Consider the following 15,210-nt stretch of genomic DNA (forward strand, 5'->3'; position numbering starts at 1 on the left):
CTGTTATGCTGTAATTTTATTTTCATTTATTTCCTGGAATTGTACTGCCTGCAGTTCCATGGGTCCACCTTCCCTTGCTCTTAGCCCAACTTAAAACAGCCCTTTTTCCATTTCATTATTCCCTTCAAGACACCACATCCACTCAGCAGGGTCTCTCAACAAAATGTTTAAGTCTTCTGTGAAGAACAGAAAAATGGACTCCTAACCCTTCACTTGCTGCATGGGTGGCATGAGCTGGGATCCTTCAAGAAACTAAAGCAATAACTGGTTGAGGGAAAGGGGTTTGCAGCCTGGAGGCTGCAAAACACACTGCTGCAGTTACTGCTGCAGTAGCCATGATGACCTCCTGCCTCTGCTTGCCCTGGAAGCTGAGTTGGAGCTGGAGGTGCAGAGAATTGTGCATCCCCAGGACCAGTAGTGACATCAGGTGAGCCCACAGGGACCATGAGAGGTGCAGAGGTGCCCTGGCCAGATTCATGCTTTTCAAGCTGTGAAAAACTGCTTGTGGAATCATGACTACTGCTTTTACTATTTCTGGCTCTGGAGACCCTTTGTTTGGAGATGTCACTCAGAACTGAGGTTTTCCTGGCTCCTCTCAGAACCAGGGAGTCCTATGAGCTCTGCCAGGGAGTGAAGCAGGACACGAGGAAAGGAAGAGCCCTTGGGGTGATGGCTCATCTCCCTGCTCTCAGCATGGGCACAGCCCAGAAGGCTTTGGATGGGAGGGATGAGTCTGGGACTCACTACTTGGACCCTGCTACACCTCTGTGAAAGTGTGGCTGTGATGTGCTGAGAGCAAAACATGGGCAGTGAGCTGCATGGGAGATACCAGGAGAGAAATCCCAGCTCCACAGGAAGGGTGGAAAGGTGCTGACCACCTGAGCAGGGAAGAGTAAGCTATTAAATCAGCCTGCTTAAAAGCTGCAACATGGGCTTATTCGCCTCAAAGCAACTAAGTGATATGCAGGATTTACTGTTTGAAGAAGAATTTCACAGCCTTTTTGTTGGCCTGCAGACTTACATCCCTGTGAAACTCTTATCACCTCCTCCCTTTCCCCTCCCAGCTCTGTTTCTCCTCTTATTTCTTTCCCCATGTGCTTTCATGAAAAACGTAGACAAGAAAAATAAAGAAAAAAGAGATATGATACATGAAATCTGGGAGACCAGTGGGAGGGAAAGTGGTTTTCTTGTTGCTCACTGACAAATGCTCATCTGAGCAGGGAAAAAAAAACCCCACTGAAATCTGAGAATATTTCACATATAAATTTACAACTGCTGCAAAGACAACCCTACATATTTCATTTACACATTGATAAGGAAAAAGTTGAAATAAAAAATCAGCTGCAAAAAGAAAAAATGCTAAAAGTATTTATTCTGAAAAAAAGTGAATAAATAAGAGGATGGTATACATACGTACTACTAGTTTAAAAAATGGTTTGGGTTTTTATTACTAGGAACTATATGTATAGAGAACCAGTGAATTATGAATGTCTTGATTTTTATTTGGCTTTGCTTGCTTTATTTTTTCGCTGTTAACAGCAGCATACAGGGAAAGAGAATTTGATACAAAGTGAACGACTGACAAAATGGGCTTTTTCTTTCACTTGTCCCCTCCCACTGTCACAGTATCTAGACAATCCAAGTATAAAGACTGCTTGATTGCAACCTCTTGTAAAATGTGCCAGAGGGTGTTACATGCACATATCTTTTCAAGCCAAGTCCCTGAAAGTTGTCTGTTCTTGGCTCAAAGAAACATGGGGAGTTGGCTAAATGCGAGAGAATACGTGTATGCATGTACATGCCTAAAGTGACTTCACCTTACTCAGGGGTTTCAATAAATATCACTTCCATTCAGCACTGGCCTTTGTGTCAATGAATGGAATCCAAAAACTAATCTCCTTCAGCATCACAGAGCAGGATTTTAATATCCAAAAGTTTAATCTCCCTGCATGTCAGCATTTGGAACTGTGGAAGGCTGGAATTATTCAGCCTGCTCTGAGATCACCAAATAAAATCTGGAGTTGTTTTACACTAAACTCTCTAGAGATGAGCACACAATGTTGCTCATCCAACATCCTGTGCATCTTACAGTAAGGGAACAAGTTTTTAGTCCAGTTCCACTAGGAAAGGCAGCATTTCTCAGATGTGTGAGTTATGGGTCACACAACATTATCATAGTCTGACACAGGTAATGTTAAAAAGTATGTAACTGGCCTAATTAAAATGAACTTTACTAATGCAAGCAAGTTGAATTAGTTTATTTTGAAGTTGTGTTTTTATGGGCAATGTAAAACGTATTTTCATGAAAACATAAACCCCCCATTTTCATGGGTTTTGAGACTTCCTTAGAGACAAATGGAAACAAACATTATGCTATTTGTCTCCTTTCTTGTCCTTATTATATTTCTTGGACTCCAACATTTACATTGCAATCCAACATGTGTCTAACCAGAAGAGTCGTTTCCACCCACATTGTGGAAACATTAGTCAACAAGGATATAACATTCATTATATCATTATTAATAATTTATATAGTCATAGTACCTTAATCACTTTCAGGTAGGATACAGATGAAGGCTAAGGAGATGTATTAAAATTATTATTAGTACTGTAAATCATCCTACTTCAATTTTTCTTTTGTTCTTGATACAAAATGGAAGCCAAAACTGAAACACCTAACAAAGCCAGACATCCACTCCATTAAAAAAAACAAAACCCGTCCTCTGCTAGCTAATCAAAGCCTAGGAAAAGTCCAATAGTAGCAGGAAAATTCCTTTTTTTATACTTCTATTTTAAAAGTAAAAGCTCCAGCATGTGATATCTGAAAAGCAAAAAGTACTGATTAACCTTTGCTTCTGCAGTAGTAAGCATATGGATGGGGGAAGAATGGTGTAAAATCAGTCCTTCTGAGCATCATAAGTTTTCTCAAGAGCTTTTGCAACTCACAGCAGAAAGTCTGAATTATGGTACGTCTTCAGAACCTTCTTTTTTTAGAGCTGCAAGAGAAAATAGGTCCTTAGAGTGTTTGAGAGAGAGGTACTGGGAGATGCAGAGGAAAACCTGTCTACCCTGCACCCTTTGATCCATGCTGTGGCCTCTGTCCTCCAACCCCTTGCACATGAAAGGGAACAGGCACAGGAGAGGGCTCCAGCCAGCTGAAGAAATGGAGAGCAGGTTCAGACCCAGCACAAGTTCAGACCCAGCAGGGTATATTTTCTTTCCTCCTGGATTTCTCTGGAATGAAATCTGATGGCATATTTTTAAGATAACTTCTCTCAGTAAAAAACATGAAAGGGATAGGCTGGATGACTGGTAACTAGCAACTGCCTTTTTTCTGACCAAGTCTTACAAATCTTGTCTGGAAATCATCAGCAGGGAAGCTGAGTTAAGAAATAGTTATGTTAAAAGGAAATCAGAAGCACAAAATCCTTGGCTTTTATTCAGTCTCTGTGGTGAACAGGCATGAATCAAACTAGAGGAGTGCATCCAACATGGCTGTGAAAAATGAAATCTCTAAGGGCCATCTTCTTGGTGCTTTATGTTTTACTGAAAGCACCACCGAACTATCAGTCTGTGACATCAAATAAACCAAATTTTATGAGCTACTGTAGGATTTAATATTCAAAATGCCACATTCTGAGTTACCATGAAGATTCAAGGAGGACAAAAAAGGCTTTCCAAGAATAGGAACTCCAAGAATTTTTAGAAGAGACTTTAAAAAGGACTGTGGAATGCCTCCTGCAGGCTGTATAGTGGGAATAATCAACACAGAAATTTACCCCGAAGTTGAAATATCTTACTTTCCGTGCCCTATTAGTAGATCCCTGGAGAGAATCTGATGGATTATCTATTTTGAAACACAACTCAGAGACACATTAAATTCCCCAATTTTCAGAGAAGTCTCACCCACCCCCTTTGACCATTACAAGTTACTAGGAAGACATTCCAAGTTGGGCTACAAACAGGCACTTAAAACCAGTCTTATGTAGGTCACAAATTCTCATGCTGTCTGCTTGCTGACCTTGCTTTGACTCACATCTATGCTGATGGGAGCATTTTTGATTTCCAGAATTAATACTGTGTCAGTTTCAAGCCAACTTAAATGAAACAGATGGAATAAAATAGCAGCACTTAATTGCATTATTTTTGTTTTTATCTGTTAACTCTGAGACATTTTAGAGGACTGCCTACATTCCAGCTTAGCCAGTGATTCCACAATTTTTAGGTCAGAGAGATACAACAAATACTTTAAAATTAAAACTCCTGGGTGTTATTATTTCCCAGGCTTGTGGGTTGCAGGTTACTACATATACAATAACTTTTATACTAAGGTCCGATCTAGAAAGAATATAATTTTACTGCATTGTGAATAGATCTGGTTCAGCCTTGAACAAAGCTGGAGATGTGTGTAGAATTCTTCCAAATCTACATGTGCACTACACTTGTAATGTTGCCTTAAAAAATGTAACTTAGAGAAGACACAGTACTACCACTGGATGTCCTCTGACTGTTAAAGATATGCAGAAAATCTCACATAGACAAAGTCATATTCCTTAACAAAAAGCCAGAAACACCAGGGCAAAACTTCAAGTATGTTTCAAAACAACACTCAAAAATTCCTGGGCTGCATAATTTGATTTTTAAGGGAGGCCTTTAATGCTTCACTCTCAGATTCTGCTTTAGTGGACTGAGCGGAAAGAAACCCAGCAGTTCAGTTGTTCATCTGCAGCAGTCAGAAGTCATGCTGCTGCCCAGTGTCCATGGACATCCATGGCTGGAAGAGCAGGAAGAGCAGTCTTAGCTGAGCTCCTGCTGCCATACTGTCCTGGTTCAAAGCAAATGCCTTTCACAGCGCTGGAGTGCTCTTACTATTGTTTCTTGTCAGCTTACAGTTGCTGTGGAGGTCCTCTACAACAGTGGCAGAAGGAGTTCAGGGAAGGGAGCAGCTCCAGCTGCTGTGAGAAGAGCAGACCCTGGAGGGGGCTTTGAAGTGCCACATTCTGCCCTGCTGTTCCTCCCCATTACTGAGTGACTGGGGACACTGCCCTAGAAACAACAGCTTCCTGACACCACAGACAAGGTTTAACTTTTAACACATGCCTGCAAAGTGTGGCCCTGTGCTTGCCTTCCCTCTTTCCTCCTTTGAGACCCGAACTAAAAGACCGTCATGAAAAATGAAGGTTTGGGCTTCACCTTGCCCATTTAATTTTGGCCAGCCTTGGGGGTCAGGACCAGGGAAGAGAGGGTGCATGCTGAAGGATTTCACTGAGCTACAACCAGAGCCTTGGTTCTGCCAGAGGCCGTGAGTACAGCTGTCCATGGGACAGGGCAAGGAAGGAAGGAAGAGCGATGGATGTCTTGGTCCCCCTCTGGCAAGAGATTTACTACAACCCAGACAATCTGTTTATTATCCATACAGCTATATGATCTCTTTATTACAAGTTAGAGAGGAAAAAGGAAGTCAGTGTTCCAGCTGGGTGTGAGGAGCAATAACCACGTCCATGTGTTCTTTGAGGGGCAGTTGTGTTGGTGGGACTGGCTGGTAGCTGTCTGGTGGGGACGTCACCTGGCAAAGCCAGAGGAATCTGCATTACCACAGTGCTGTTTGAGCAGCTATAATCAGAAGCTCCCCAGTGCAAGAAGAGAAGATAAACCCTCCAAACTGCCCATGAAAGGACACGTCTCCACCCTTTTGGTTTTGTGCCGCTTCTTTGCCAGCCAAGTCTGTGAATGTCGGGGCCCCGTCTTTTTCAAAAAACAGTGAATTCTCTTCCACTCCCTGTGATACATCCCTTTCAGCAAAACCAAGCCAGAACAAAACACAAGAAGCAATTAAAGGCTCACGCTGCAATCTCTTAAAGTTACAGTAACGGAGTTATGCCTTGTACTGTCTCAGGGCTTTTATTACTTTGAAAAAAGATGCCCTAGAAAAACGCAGCAATTCTGAGAAAAGGTTCTTCTGTGTCTTCTTTTTTTTTTTTTTCTTTTCCCACCAACCTCCAAACTTCACTTGTAATCTAAAAGAAAAAGACTTATGCATAACTAACTTCAGAGGGAATGCCCGCAGGTTTTACACTCATGAACTGAAGAGCAAGTCAGACTCGAAACTACACATAGGATTTTTTAAAAATGCTTGAAACGTGTTAAAAGAATCTTTTAAACTAAGAACTAATGGCAGCAGCTACATACGGTAAACACATTGCTTACTCTGTAGTTAATGCCCACAAAGGGTGGATCTATCCCTGGTTCTGAGAGAACACCATGTAAATTCAACGGTGTGATTTCCAGCTACATGCCTCCTCCATCAGACTGCTTGTGGTAGCTCTATTCATGAGCAGAGAGAAGTGGGTGGATGGTCTGCATAAGCATTTTGAGCTAATGCACCTAAATTTTAAAGTGCCTTTTAAGTTTGGAAATTAGAAAACCTATAGCAAGAGAACAACTGCTGCAAATGTCAGAATAATTTTGTCTTGGAAAGAGAAGAAGTAAAACACTGTCTCCACTGATTTCCTCTTTCTTCTCTCCCATTAGGAGAACAGAAAGATGATTGCAGGTTGATTCACACTGTTCTTTTTCTTTCAATTCTTATTTTTAGATTCTACCCAGGATTAATGGCTGTTCATCTGACCCACAGTATGGGAGTGGCACAGAGCAGAGTGCCAAAGGTGAATCAGGATGGGCAGGGAAGGAAGGGGGAAAAAGGGAAGGGCACAGTAGAAAAGTTCTGCCTGTTTGCCACTGTGGACTATGAAAGAGGCATAAAAAAATATTTTCTCTCAAAAAACTCAAAAAACCCCCTCACTGCCCCTCCCCAACCCCCTTTGCCCATGCAGGAATCAAACTAACCCCTTCTCTGTTTTGTATGATTTCTGTTTTGTGACTGAAGAACTTAGAGGATGTGACAGCAAGAAAAAGAGAGCAACCTGAGTCTCAAATCAGGAGACTTTGAAACCCTTCCAGACACCACCCGTTCCTGAAGGAGATTTCATTTCTTCTAGGTTGCTACTGCTAATATTTTAATAGAGTTATTTAAATCCCTTATTTGTCCAGTTACATTGGGAGAAAAAAAATACTCTCCTTCCTAAGCATGAGCATATATTTGCCTGTGGCCAGCCCACAAAGAAACCCCCAGCTTTCTCACCATCATTGTAGCTGCCTTCATCTACAGCAGCAAAGATGCTGACAAGCAGGGTCCCCCAAACTGGATGGCAGTCACATTGTGATAAAGGCAGAGTGCTGAAGGTACTGACTACACCAGTAATGGGGACGCACAGAAACCCTGCCTGTGGTCACACACCCATAGAAAAGTTCTCTAGCGAGACCTGTTCTCTCAAACCCAGCTGCTGACAATGTGGTTTCAGTGTATGACAGCAGCTTACTGCTAGATGACACCTTAGGTAAGTGTACTGTGTCTGGATGGGCTCAGTTTCTCCACAGCATCCCAAACCTTCTGCCTCTGCTTCAGCTTTGTGACCAAAATAATGTTGGTAACTCACCCATGTTTAAGTTATTGCTGAGCAGTGCTCACAAAGCATCAAGATTTTCTCTGTTTCCCACTGTAGCAAGTAGGCAGGGGGAGGTTTGAGAAGGGACAGAGCTAGGAAAGCAGAACCCAAAGGTATATTCTACACGCTCAGTGCATGAGGAAGAGTTCATAGAAGTTCCTTTATTTCTGTGTGTTTAAAACAAAAAGGCAAAAGTGGACACTAATCTGGAGCAGACAGGAGGGCTTCACTGAAAATGACTGTTCTGTGATACACCTCGTGAAATACAAAACTCCTGACAATTCAGGTGATCTGGAGATCTTGTCTGGAGCTCCTCCCCGTTTCCCAGCACAAAGAGACAAAAATCTGAAGGCCACTGAAATTAACAACTGTGCTGTCCCCACAGCACAGGGGACACATGACAGATTTGTGGATTGTGTTGTAAAGGGAAAAAGACCTCTTGATAGGGAACAAACTGATATTCTAAGCCAGGCTGGCTGGGAGAGTCAAGTCAAATAAGCAACCACAAGCACATTCAGCACAAACCATGATACTGAGGAGAACATCAACCAAAGGCTGTGAGAAGATGACCCTTTTCAGTTGCTTATATGCTAATTACAGGATTCTGAAAAAAAATTATAAACCCTCTGCCTATAAAGTAGCAATGCAAAATAGTACTCGACAAATAATAGCTGTATTTAGACTATTATATTATTAACCAAAATAGCTGTAGCCAATTTAAAAATTCCAAATAGAAGAGGGTGGTGCCAGGCCGTATGTGTCAGAAATGACATCTGACTGACTGACAGCTTGGAAATAAATAATCTTGGAGAGTTACAGGGATGATGAACTTCTTCAACACTTAGCAGGACCCACTCACTTCCAGCCCCAGCCGGGGGCTGCCATCGGCAGGAGCTGCAGTGCTGGCACAAGCACAGCTCACCGCTGGTTCCGTAATGTAGCTATGCCTGAACCGCCTGTGAATCGTACCTAGTTTAGCATCCCTGCTCAAGACTTTGTCTTGAGAGAAACAATCACAGACCAGAAGGTTACTTGTTGTTTAGATGGAAAAGGACAAACACTTCCTGTGCAAATGGCTAACATTGTCTGCAATCAAATCAAGAGCAGAATTTTTTGCAATATTTGAGCATATGCTCTTTATGGATACATAAATTAAGATCCTAAGGCATGCTTTCTGAGAAGCTGTTTCACAAAACTAGAGCAAATGGGAGTCAAATCAGGCTGAAGGCAGAACATAGAGAAAGTTGCTGACATATGCAAACAGTTTAAGACATTTCCTAAATGTCTACAGTGTTACAACCATGGAAATGGGCTAGATAAAAGTAACACACAAAAGGAAAAACACCCAACAGCTGGGTTTACCAGGGAAGTGAAAAAACATATATAATCTTACATAGAAAACTGGTACATGAAAGGGGAAAGAGGAAGAGATAAGAAACAAAAAAAAAAGCTCAAATAAAGATTATACAGAGGAATCAAGAAGATATTAGAAAAAAAATAAAGGCACATAAACTCAGGAATCACATTTTTAATTTTTCCAAGCAGATTATGAAAGATGAATCTTGAACAATAAAAATTGTAGAATCGTTCATAACAATATGACAGCAGCAGAAGTTATTCCCTAAATGTTTCTGATTAGCACACAGGTAAAAACACAGGCTGGATGATCTGTTTATGATGATGATAATGAAATAGATTCCCACCACAGCAGACCCTGGAGAGGGAATGTTAAGCAGCAGATAAATTATTCTGGGTGATTCAGATTAGTTACTAGAAATAAACTTGTCTCACAAGGTTTATAGAGGTAGCCTTGGAGCTGCTACTGCATCTAAAGCAGTTCTTGACCCCTGGGGAAGGACCAAGGACAGGAAGAAGGCTCATGCTGGGCTACTATTTGAGAAGGGTAGAAAGTAATTACAGGCCAGTTGGATGAGTTTCCAGTATTTTGCAAAGGATGGAACAACTAATATTGGTCTCAATTAGTACTTTTTCAAAGCTCTGTAATTAAAGTCAATTAACTTGGCTTTAAGGAAAATAGATCCTGTCAAACTAATTTGATGTAATTTCTTGCAAAAATTACAAGTTCACTTAATGAAGGCAGCATCGCTAACAGTATTACAAATCTAAGTCATTTGACTTGTTCTGTAGAGTATCTTTATGAATACTTTGAAGCCTATACGGAGTGTCTCCATCTGCACATGGAGAGCAGGACTCCATTGATGGAGAGCACCATATACGATCAGGCTAAAACCTTAAACCTATTTTATACTGAGGTCACTTTTGAGTCCACAGTCATATTAGAAGTATTAAAAAACTGATAAATTAAGGAAACCAACGTGCAACTGTAAAGGGGAAACTATCTATTAGCAAACAAATGGGTTCTTACTGGATTCCACAGGCATTGGTGATCATCCCTTTACTATTTAATAGCCTTAGCAGTGACCTGGATTAAAGTTAAGTCATTTTGGTTAGACATGAGACTGGGAATGGCAGAAAACAAACCACAAAAGAGCAAGCCTGACACAGAGCAACTGGGGTATGTAGAAAGATGGGAGAAACCAGTTTAGGTGTTAATATGGCCAAGTACAAAATCACCCTGTTAGAATGAAGAATCCAGGCCATACTTACAGGATCAGAGGGAGAGAGAGGACTCTATCCTCTGAAGCAGAGACTGAATATGAGACCAGGGGTCCTGGGAAGCAATCAGCTTGACATGAATTCCCCACGCAAGGCTGTGGCCAAAAGGGCTAATGGGAGCCTCAGCTGTACAAACAAATGAAAATCAAAAGATGAGTAGGTAGGTTACAGTGATGCTGTGCTGCATTTGGTTCTTGTACCTCAGCTCCGTGAATAATGTTTCAGGTTTTGCTGCTCCATTTTACAAAAAAACTGTTGGAAAAACTGGAAGAGTGTTCAGGAAAGAGAAATTAAATAACTGAAAACACTGGGCTACAGAAGGCTTTGTTATAAACAAAAATCTTAGAGGGAGTTTTGTTATTTTGTTCATGGTATAGCAGTATTCTTACACTGAATAAATTTTGTAACAGCAGGCTCTGATCTAGCAAAGGTAGAAATTGCATCAGGACTGAAAATTATTCCAATCCAGGCTGTGAACAGGCAAGTTTGTTCCGCAATTAACCAGTAATTAACCCTTTGCACCACAGGTTATGTGGTACTGCCCACCTCTGTGAAGTTGTGAAAGTAACTGTGCTTGATTCAGAAAGGATGCACGCCCACAGGGTTTGGGTTAATTGTTACAAAGCAGGAGCTCCTGCAGGTGAGCTGAGTGGTCACCTGTCACACTGTCCTTTGTGTTGCCACCAAGAAACTCTCCTTCTCCTTGGAGTGTGTTCATCCTGGCAGCCTTCCTGCTTACAAAACATCTCCGGGGAAATGCCAGGCTTTTGGGGATGAGGTGCCATCTAAGTAAGGATGACACCCAACTGTCCATCTTTTGCAGGATCTGCAGGCAGCCTCTCTCAATTCCTAGCACCTGGCTGCACACAAAACCTCACTGTACAAAGCTTCTCACACTGAGATGCCAAGGAAACCACTTCTAGGAAACCGATGGGTGTTGTTATGGCTCTGGCACTGAAAAAACACCGGTGACTCCTTGTTTCAGCAATTCACTTCATCTGCTGCATGCCACTGGGACCTTGTCCCAGGAATCTGGCTGGGATCTCATCCCGGCACACCCCGACCACAGAAGGTGACCTCAGAGAATTATGCTGTGGAAAAGAGTCCTCCATACCTCACAGATATTTCCTTTCCCAAATTCATCCTTTTAGGATGAACTGGTGGACTAGCTACCTTCTTCAGGAAAACAAGTTAGATCCTTTAAGCAGAATGAATGGATATGAGTGCTAGTCCTGCAGGAACGTCCCAGGTCACTCAGGACATCTACGTGTCTTCTCCTTCCCTTTCTGCATGCTGAGGGAACTGGGTGCTGCCAAGAAAGCTTCTGGCTATCTGTCCCAAGACTAGGGTCAGGCATTTGGGTTCCTGAGAACCATGTGTTCAGCTGTGGGGCCCTGGTGATCAGATTTGCTTCATCTCACAGCCTGCCAATAATTAAATTTGATGTCTTTTAAGGAGGCAGCACAAGCTTTTGTGCATGCTGTCTGTCTTAACCTGGGCCTTTGGCCAGAAAGTATTAATCCTATCAATGTGCAGGAGTGAGAAGGCTGGAAGTGTTTGGCTGTGCCAGTTGCTGGCATCATCTCATTTTAAGCTTCTGGAATCAACCCATTTATGACTGAACTCTGCAGTGTAAATTCTGCAAATAAAACAGTTAAAATAATCTCAATTACTTGAGTTTAGGACTAGTTCACATATGCCACTCCAGAGATTTAGAAGGCGTTATTTCATACAAACATTTAATTAAATTTAATTATGGTTCTACAGTTATTTTTATGTTCAACAGTTGGAAAAAAATGTGTTTTTCAAACTTTTGGTTATGCTAAGTAAGTGATGCCTGCTAAAACACAGCATGCACAGCATAGTGAAATCTTGGTCGAATGTCACAAACATAAAAGAAACATCCTGTCTTCAGTAAACATGTAGTACAAAGCTTCTGCAGAGTGAATCACAGCAAGAAGGTTTGTAAAAATTTTAGGGAGGAAAAAGGCCAGTCCAAGTGCGGTGTGTATGTGTACATGCATTCACACACACCCCTCCCCTTCAGGTCTGCTATACCCAGCATTCCTATCAACAGTTCTCAGGACTCAAAACTGTGGCAACTTTTCAGTCACTAATAGGGCAGAAGACTCCAGAAATAGAATTTTACAGATGAAATAACCATGATAATCTTCCTAACTATAAACCATAAACACTACATAGAAACAAAGAGCTTTAATATATGGATTTAAAAACTCTTTTTTTTTTTTAAATACTGCAAAATAAATCAGATGCAAGGCTTTTTCTTTTATTCTAGACACACAGACACAGAATTAAATGGGAGAATGTGAAAGTAACCATCCCATCTGCCTTTGTAATTCACCCAGACTAGACACAGAAATGCTATGGAATTTAATGCAATGAACCCCAGAAGTGTCACTTTCACAAATCTCAAGAGGCATCATTGACCTGAGGCTGGCTGCAGTTTCTGCCCCAATTCCAGTTTAATGTATTCCAGTCTGACCCTCAAGCGACAGTGCTGCTGGAGAACACGCTAAGAAACAAATGCAGGCAATTGCTTTGACATAATTCTTTTGGACGCAGGCAGATCGAATGTGCTGATGTCAACAGAGACCAGAAAAGGGTTTTATCCAATCTCCTTTCCTCACTGAAGAAAACAATGAGAGGAAACAAAGCACAACCCAAACCCCAGCCAAACACATGCCCACCTCCCAGCAGCAATACTGATACATGCTGTCTAAGAAATGGAGAACCAAGACAAACGTTTCTGAAGTAGCATTTGTATGTATACACAGCATTTTATTTATAGGCTAAATTTACACAACTTTTGTATATAATTGGCTCTTTGCACATAACATGCACGAAACGTGTCCTATAAAAGATAAGAATTTAAAATCCCAGGAACAGCCTAATGCAGTCCTGTGTGGACACAGTACATTCAAAAGAGTTCCTAGCACAGTTCCTTCAACTTAATGTAAACCACTCTTATTCCCTTTCTCACATGCTTCTAAAATTTAGGGGGCTGCATGGACCTGCTTTCAATATAATTGAAAGGACTATACCTTCCTGCCTTGGCACTCACTTAAATATCCAAGCTCTAGCATGCTCTGAGGCTGCATAGTATGAAGTCAGAGAACATTGAGGCAACACTGACTTTTTTCCTGCACAGGGACAGCAAGAAGAGAAGCTGGGAATGCTTTTCTCAACAGGAAAGATGAATTATGGTTGGAAACCAGATCAAGGATGTCACAATGTCTGTCCTGAGAATAAAAGACTAAGCTAAAGATTTTCTTCTCCACCTGGTAATGCTGCTCCTGAAATTACTTCTGTAAAAAAAGGAAGACTCACACATCAGTGATAGTTTTTCAGAACTCACCAGGGAAAATACCAAGGTTGAACATCGCTGCTTCCTCAATTTTATACAATAAAAACCAAACAAAAAGGCAGATCCCAAGCTCATTTCCTCCTCTCTCTTTTACTTCCTCTCCTAAGAAAGGCTTCCAGCTCTGCTATTTACAGTTTTTATTTTCTCCCAGTCCTCCAGCTCCTCCCTCATCAGTCCATACAGAAAGATTGTCTGCAATTTTATAATGCAAAAACCAGATGAGATACTTAAGGCTTCCCCTTTCTGTGCCTGGAGTGCTTCCAGGAAGAGAAAGTCTTGTGAGGATTCCCACTTTGCTCTTCTGCAGCTACTTGTGTGGGTCACTCTACCACAATAAAAGCCTGCATCTGACCATGACTGAGAGACAGATAAAGATAACCATTTTCAATGTCCGTAGAAGTGTGGTCTGAGAGAAGAGTGATCATGTGCAACAGCCACTGAAGCTACTTGATGTGGAACATTAAACCACCCATATACAAAGTAAAAGCAGACTTTTGTCCTTTGTCTACTGCCCTTTATGTGACCTGCCCCCAGAATGTGGCCACAAGTTGTGGTCCACAGCTTGGCTGAGCACCAGAAGCCGCAGAATCTTTTAATCTGTGTTGGGACCTGCATAAGCGTCACAAGATTCAGGCAAAAGGATTTTAAGGCCACCAATCATCAGGAATAGTAAACAATTTAGTAATAAAATCATAGAGTGGTTTGGGTTGAAAGGGACCTTGTAGACCATCTTGTTCCAACCTCTTGCCACAGGCAGGGACACCTTTCACTAGACCAGGTTACTCAAAACCCCACCCATCCTTGCCTTGAACAGGGATGGGGCATCCACAATTTCTCTGGGCAACCTGTTCCAGTGTGTCACCACCCTCACAGTAAAGAACTGCTTCCTCATATCTCATCTAAGCCTACCTTGTCCAAGATGTTTATTTAATGGCATAAGCAGTGAGATCAAATGCACCCTTAGCAAGCTTGTGGATGACACCGAGTTGAGGGGTGCCATTGACATGCCGGAGGGAAGGGATGTCATCCAGAGGGACCTTGACAGGTTTGACAGGTGGGACTGTGCAAACCTTGTGAAATTCAACTAGGCCAAGTGCAAGGTCCTGCACCTGGGTCAGGACAATCACCAACATCTGTACAGACTGGGGGATGAAGGAACTGAAAGAAGCCCTGTGGAGAAATACCTGGGGGTACAGGTGGATGAAAAATTGAATATGAGCTGGCAACATGTAACTCCAGCCCAGAAAGCCAGCTGAGTCCTCGGCTGCATCAAAAGCAGCAGGGCCAGCATGTCAAGGGAGGTGATTCTGTCCCTTTACTTTGCTCAGAATTCCCACCAGGAATTCTGCATACAGCTCTGGGATCTGCAGCACATGACCTTGGACCTGTTGGAACAGGTCAAAAGGAGGGCCGTGAAGATGACCAGGCGAAAGGACAACCTCTGCTATGTAGAGAGTCTGAGAGAGCTGGGATTGTTCAGCATGGAGAAGACTCCAGGAAGACCTTAGAGCATTCTTAAAAAAGGCTTACAAGAAACATGAAGAGAAACTCTTTACTGGGACCTGTAGTGACTTTTTTAAAAATTCAGTTTTCAACTGAAAAAGGGTAGATTTAAACTGGATAGGGAAGAAATGGTTTACAATGAGGGTGGTGAGACACTGGAACACACTGCCTAGAGAAGTT

General features: G+C 42.0%; 1 protein-coding gene across 1 annotated transcript in view; it reads right to left on the reverse strand.

Moving 5' to 3' along the window:
- Window positions 1-10,195, reverse strand: part of FYN (FYN proto-oncogene, Src family tyrosine kinase) — a 52,180-nt gene extending 41,985 nt beyond the window's left edge. Inside the window, exon 1 of the mRNA XM_062489952.1 lies at window positions 10,134-10,195. The gene's annotated coding sequence lies outside the window, so the exon portion shown is untranslated. The remainder of the gene's footprint in view (window positions 1-10,133) is intronic.
- Window positions 10,196-15,210: the final 5,015 nt, after the last annotated feature.

Source organism: Cinclus cinclus, chromosome 3 (assembly GCF_963662255.1).
Source record: "Cinclus cinclus chromosome 3, bCinCin1.1, whole genome shotgun sequence".
In the NCBI taxonomy this organism is placed as follows: Eukaryota; Metazoa; Chordata; class Aves; order Passeriformes; family Cinclidae; genus Cinclus; species Cinclus cinclus.